General features: G+C 47.8%; 1 non-coding gene across 1 annotated transcript; it reads right to left on the bottom strand.

Annotated features, from left to right (window-relative positions):
* Positions 1–611: 611 nt before the first annotated feature.
* TRNAT-AGU (transfer RNA threonine (anticodon AGU)) lies at positions 612–684 on the bottom strand. Its single transcript has one exon. It is a non-coding gene; the product is annotated as a tRNA-Thr (tRNA).
* Positions 685–5,920: the final 5,236 nt, after the last annotated feature.

The following is a 5,920-nucleotide window of genomic DNA, read 5'->3' as shown; positions in this document are numbered from 1 at the left end:
TCTACTTGAAAATGAATAGGGAAAAGAGATGTGCAAAGGCAGAGGAGGAAATCTCATAAATCTGGACAGCAATTCATTGAATTCAAGATGCAAAACAGGTTAATTCTTACCTATTACTTCATTCTTAGAAATGATCCCTTTCCTGTACCCCCAGCAGGGCTCTGTAGATGACTGATGTTACTGATTCTCCACAAACCATATTTACAATGTTTTCAGCCAGCTCTGCAATCACTGAGCTCTGGAGCCATAATTTGATCCTCCTGCTGCTGCCTGAAGAGATGAAGCAGCTCTGACTGTAAATACCTGGCAGCCATTCCAGCTCTGTCCATCAGTGACCCTCCCAAAGTCTGCAGGGTCCAGACGGCTCCAAACCCCATTAGTGGACGTTCCCCTTCTCTGAATGCTGTACATTAAATATATTCCAAGGGTACAACGCTGACCATTGCTGCTTTCTCTGCTTCTCATTGCCTGTTGTTTGGTGTAGGTGGTGGGGGATGTTTGTATTTCACTTAGGCTGGGGTGGATGCTCCAAAAAACAACTTCAGGAACACTTTGGGGTTAAGCAGGAAGAGAAATCAGTGAGGTCCATGCAGGAGGTGCAGGCCCTTGCAAGGCTCCAGTGAGATTTGAACTCACGACCCCTGGTTTACTAGACCAGTGCTCTAACCCCTGAGCTATGGAGCCTCTGAAATTTGGGTGCTTTTGCCTCTGCAAACATTTCATATCATAATTTTCTCATAATTCTGGTGGGAAACAGCCCCAGTACTGCTGGGATATGCTCCAAAGATTTTCAATTCTCTTTCCAAACTGCACCAAAACCCATCAGAGACACAAAACCACCACCACAAGGCGAACCCAAAGCTGGAATTGACTGTCCTTCAGCTCATCCCTGTCGGGACATCAAGATGGATGAAAAGTTTACAAAGAAATGATGATGCTCTTCATAGTTATTGCACTTATTTAGCAAAAAAGAAAAAAAACAGGGGCCATGAAGATGCTCCAAAAGCTGAAGGCCCTCTCATGTGAGGAAATGCTGAGAGAATTGGGATTATTCAGCCAAGGGAAGGGAAGGGAAGGGAAGGGAAGGGAAGGGAAGGGAAGGGAAGGGAAGGGAAGGGAAGGGAAGGGAAGGGAAGGGAAGGGAAGGGAAGGGAAGGGAAGGGAAGGGAAGGGAAGGGAAGGGAAGGGAAGGGAAGGGAAGGGAAGGGAAGGGAAGGAATGGGAAGGGAAGGAATGGGAAGGGAAGGGAAGGAATGGGAAGGGAAGGGAAGGGAAGGCTCCAAGGTGACTTTATTGTACCCTTTCAGTACCTGAAGGGCCTCCAAGAGGACTGGAAAGAGACTTTTCATAAGGACATGGAGGGACAGGACACAGGGAATGGCTCCCACTGCCAGAGGGCAGGGCTGGATGGGATCTTGGGAATTAGGAATTGTTCCCTGGCAGGGTGGGCAGGCCCTGGCACAGGGTGCCCAGAGCAGCTGGGGCTGCCCCTGGATCCCTGGCAGTGCCCAAGGCCAGGCTGGGCAGGGCTGGGAGCAGCCTGGGACAGTGGGAGGTGTCCCTGCTATGGCAAGGGTGGAACAAGATCTCCATTAGTGTCCATTCCACCCCAAACCAGTCTGGGATTCTCTTGTACCCCACTGCTCCCACTGGAAATCAGCTGTGTATTTATTTCTCCCTCTCAGCTCTTCACATCTGTCACTCCCTGCTTAGGAGTCCATGTTTTGTTCCTTCCCTGCTGCTTCATTCTCCCTTTGAGAGCCCTTTGGGTGCCACCTCCAGGCTGAGTCTGAAGGACTGGGGCTGAGCACTCCCCAGCTGGGGCTGAAAGTGTCACAGAAGTGGGGTGAATGTGGAGGAAGCAAGAATCACAGAGAACAGAGCTTTGGATTTAGCATTTGGCCAATGAGAAGCCCTGTGGTGCCCAGGAATATTGGTGTTAGAATTGTTCAGTGTGGGCAGTGCCAGAGTGACTGGGAGACTCCTCCTGTAGATCCCCCTGTGGTGCCCTTGGGGGATTTCTGCACAGAAGGAGGAGCTCTGGCCCTGCACAGTCCCTTGTGCACCAAGTCTCAGCTTCCTCACATCCAACAGGCAACTCCTGCAGAACTGGAATAGAAAATCCCTGTCTGGAACACCCCAAATTTGGGGGAAGTATTTGTGGAGCCTGTCAGCAAGGCCAGGAGAGGATGCTGGCTGTGCATTAACCCTCAGGCACAGAAATGTCTCATGGCAGGGGAAAATGTACAGCAGCAGCTGAAGAGGACTCTGAGTTTCAGGGTAGATGCACAAAGAGAAAATATAAGTACAAATGGTTAAAGGGTGACTCAGAATAAGCCACATTGTGTCTATTATTCCTGGTCTTTTTTGTGGAAGAAAATTACTCTCTTTGAAAGAAACCAGAAATTAAGACCATCCATCCTCCCAAGCACAGAAAAACACAAACCCTCATTAGGTGGGCTGAAAGGCAATTCTCAGGCCTTTATCTGACAAGCTAAGAGCAGGATTCTGTCTATAGCATTTAAGGAGAAATGATGAATTACCTGGCATGGGTTCAGTGCCTGAGCTTGGCATTGGATAAACTCACAAAGAAGCCTGAAGCCAATCAAACAACTTTGTACAAACGCTGCTGAAAGCAGCCCTTTGGGGGCACACAGGGAGGATGTGCACCAATAAAATAAAGCTGAAAATAATAATGAACATCCCATGCAGGAACATGTGCTTGGAGCATGGTTTCCAAGAGCAGCTGGGCTTGCAGCCTGGGAACACATGGCTGAGCCATGAGAGACTGCCTGGCAGAAGGCAGTAATGGAGCAGTTTGATACAGACCTGGACTTGAAAATTAATATGGTTTAAATGTGTGCTGGTGCTGGGAGCGCTTTGGTGAGAAATAAATGCTCCTGGTAATGAGAAGTGATGGAGTGGTGAATGTGAAAGGCTGCCTGGTGCTGGAAAGGTTGTGTCCTTGTTTTCCTGGCTGAAACTCTGTCATGGTTCCCAATGTCTGTGTGTTCTGGACTACTTGGATGTTTTAACCTCAGTGCAGACCCTTGCGGTGCTGAGAGCTGGCCTGGAGTGGAGCTGGAACTGCTGCAGAGGCCTCTGGCACCAGTGAGCACCAGGAGAGGCTGTGCTGAGCCCTGGCAGCCCTGTGCCCTCATGGCACTGCCCCCACACCCTGGGCATGTCCCAGATTTCAGTTTCTGTTTGATCCCATCCCAGGAATCTCTCCTGTTTTTCTCTCCCTTCTCATGGTGACTGCTGAGGTGTGACCCAGGCACCTTGCCCTGTGCCCTGTCCCCAGGCAGGGACAGCACCTGCACCCTCAGATGAAGGGCCTGGTTCCTGCAAGGCTGCCCCTTGTTCTCTTTTTACCCCTGAAACTCCTGCAATGACTTTCTTCCCACTGCCAAGAAGGAAATCTTTCTCCTGCTCATTCACAGTGAGATCTGGCCTGGCTGGACAGGGGCTGGGAGTCCATCCCAGGATTTCTGTGCTAATCCTGTGGCAGCTGCAGGTGGGACTCTGCCAGCTGCTCTGTGGCCATGCAGGGTGAGTAGTGGAGCCCCCCCAAACCCCAGTGTCCCCACACAGACCTGAACCCAAGCACAGCTGTCTCCTGCACTGCTGGGGGCTCTGCTGAGAGAGGAAAGAAGAATGAGAGAATTGGGATTATTCAGCCAAGAGGGAAGGTTTGGGAAGAGAGAAGAGAAGAGAAGAGAAGAGAAGAGAAGAGAAGAGAAGAGAAGAGAAGAGAAGAGAAGAGAAGAGAAGAGAAGAGAAGAGAAGAGAAGAGAAGAGAAGAGAAGAGAAGAGAAGAGAAGAGAGAAGAGAAGAGAAGAGAAGAGAAGAGAAGAGAAAAGAGAAGAGAAGGCTCCAAGGTGACTTTATTACAGCCTTTCAGTACCTGAAGGGCTTCCAAGAGAACTGGTGGGAAAGCTGCTGTGAAAAATGAGGAAAACTGGAAGCAATAATAATTGCTAGATGAGATGGGAATGGCCATCTCTTTGCTAGGTCCTGGCAGGGCAGCCTCAGCTACCAATGGGCTGGACAATAAAGGAACATTCTCCTGGTGGAGTCTGAAGGAACTGTGCCTTGGCCAAGTCCTGGTGCAAAGTTTGTCCAGGGTCATTATGAAATGACTGCTGATGAAGACATCATGAATTTTCTTGTTCAGTAGGCTCTGGGCTAATGAGAAATGAGGTTTTGATTTGTTTTTCATGTTTGGATCTGTGTTTATAGCCAGGTACTATGATTTGTCCTCTACTCTGAGAACCACTTGATTATCAGGAAGGTGGAAAGCTCTGCCCCAGGATGTCTACAGGAGTTACTTCTTGAGTCAAAACCAGCACCAATGCATTGTCTGCCAGCACAAAGCTTCCCTGGGCTGCTGACACAATTCTGCTTTTCTTCTGGAACAGACCTTTCATCTTCTTCCCATGGAGAGGAGTGGGAGTCCTGCTGCTGTCAGGCAGGGTTCAGGAGCAGTTCTGGGGAATTTGGCTGCTTGGGCTCTGACACAGAGCCCACTTTGCCCAGGTTTAGTGACTAAATTGGGATAATGAGACTCTTTGAGAGATGGGGATGACTGTGAGGGCTGAAGAATTCAAAGTTCATGAGATTGCATAATTTGGAGATAAAATGTGCAATTTTTGCTCTCTTTATCTCAGTAAGCCCCATCTTACAGAGATGTTTATCCACTACAGTTTCCACCACTGACTTCTGCCCTGGTCAAACCCATATCCTGGATGCTCTCTGCTTGTAGAACACAATATTTTTCACTTGCCATACTGGTAAACTTTAGTTACCAATAGTAAATTCACTTATTTAGTTAAAATTTACCTGTTTAGCTGCAACAAACTTAAATGTTGTCTGCTCACTTAGGCAACAACTATCATTACAGAGTCCAATCACTCATTTAAATTTTATCTCCTATCAGATGCTTCCTGGTTGCTTTTTGGATCCAGACTCCTTGAAAACACTGTGAGATGGGGAGTCTGAAAAGCAGAACTCGACAGTTCCAATGCCTCTGGTTTTCATGGAAAATCAGAGTTTCCACTGTGTTCTTTACTTTCATCCAGAGATGAGGGAAATTGCTACAAAGTGGAAATGTTTGTGTACAGCAAATTAGGCATTATGGGCATGATTCATGGATAATCTTTGCAATCTTCAAGAGTATTTTCTGAACAAAAGTCATATAAAGGGAGTCCCTGGACACTGACCTCCCGCTGCTCTGTAAAGGCAAAGGCAGCAATGGGCAGCAATAAAGCAACAAACCAAAGCCCAGATGTTTGTTTTCCATGGATGGAAACATCCCTCCTGAAGGAACAGCGAGCTCTGCTGGCATTATTTACTGGGTATTTATCTCCAGCAAATGAAATTGTTACATCATGTTGGATTTCTGACAAGCCCAGAGTCCCTGGAGCCCAGCTCGGATCTGAACTAGGGATGAGAGGCCACCTCAGCTCACACATAAAGGCTGGACAATGTGATGGACTCTGCAAAACTCTGCATGAATAAACCCTGGTGATGATTCTACCAAGAGCTCACAAGCTGCATCCTCTTAGTTATAAGAAAGCCACAAAATCTCAGCAGCATTTCTGATCTGATGGAGAAGAAAAAACTAGTTTCATTCTTGTAGCCATACTTGATGTTATTTTATATCCTTCTAGAAGTGAAAAGATTAAATTAGAAGAGAAAATGGACATAATACAATATTACAAGGCAGGGGGTTCCTTCTGGCCTTAAAATGAACCTGGAGGTTTGGACTGGTTCCCCCAGGCTCTCCCAGCCTGCTGGTGCTTGGGACAGCCCAGGGGCCACCACTGCCCTAAAGTTCCTGTCTTCCTTTAAAGTACCCTTGTAAAGTTTTCTTAGAAGCCAGGAGTTTCCTCAAGTCCTGGGAAAAACCCTAAAACTG

This window comes from Molothrus aeneus, chromosome 19, assembly GCF_037042795.1.
Source record: "Molothrus aeneus isolate 106 chromosome 19, BPBGC_Maene_1.0, whole genome shotgun sequence".
Taxonomy (NCBI): Eukaryota; Metazoa; Chordata; class Aves; order Passeriformes; family Icteridae; genus Molothrus; species Molothrus aeneus.
The sequence above is the reverse complement of the archived record's forward strand: the minus strand, read 5'-3'. Positions and strand labels throughout refer to the sequence as shown.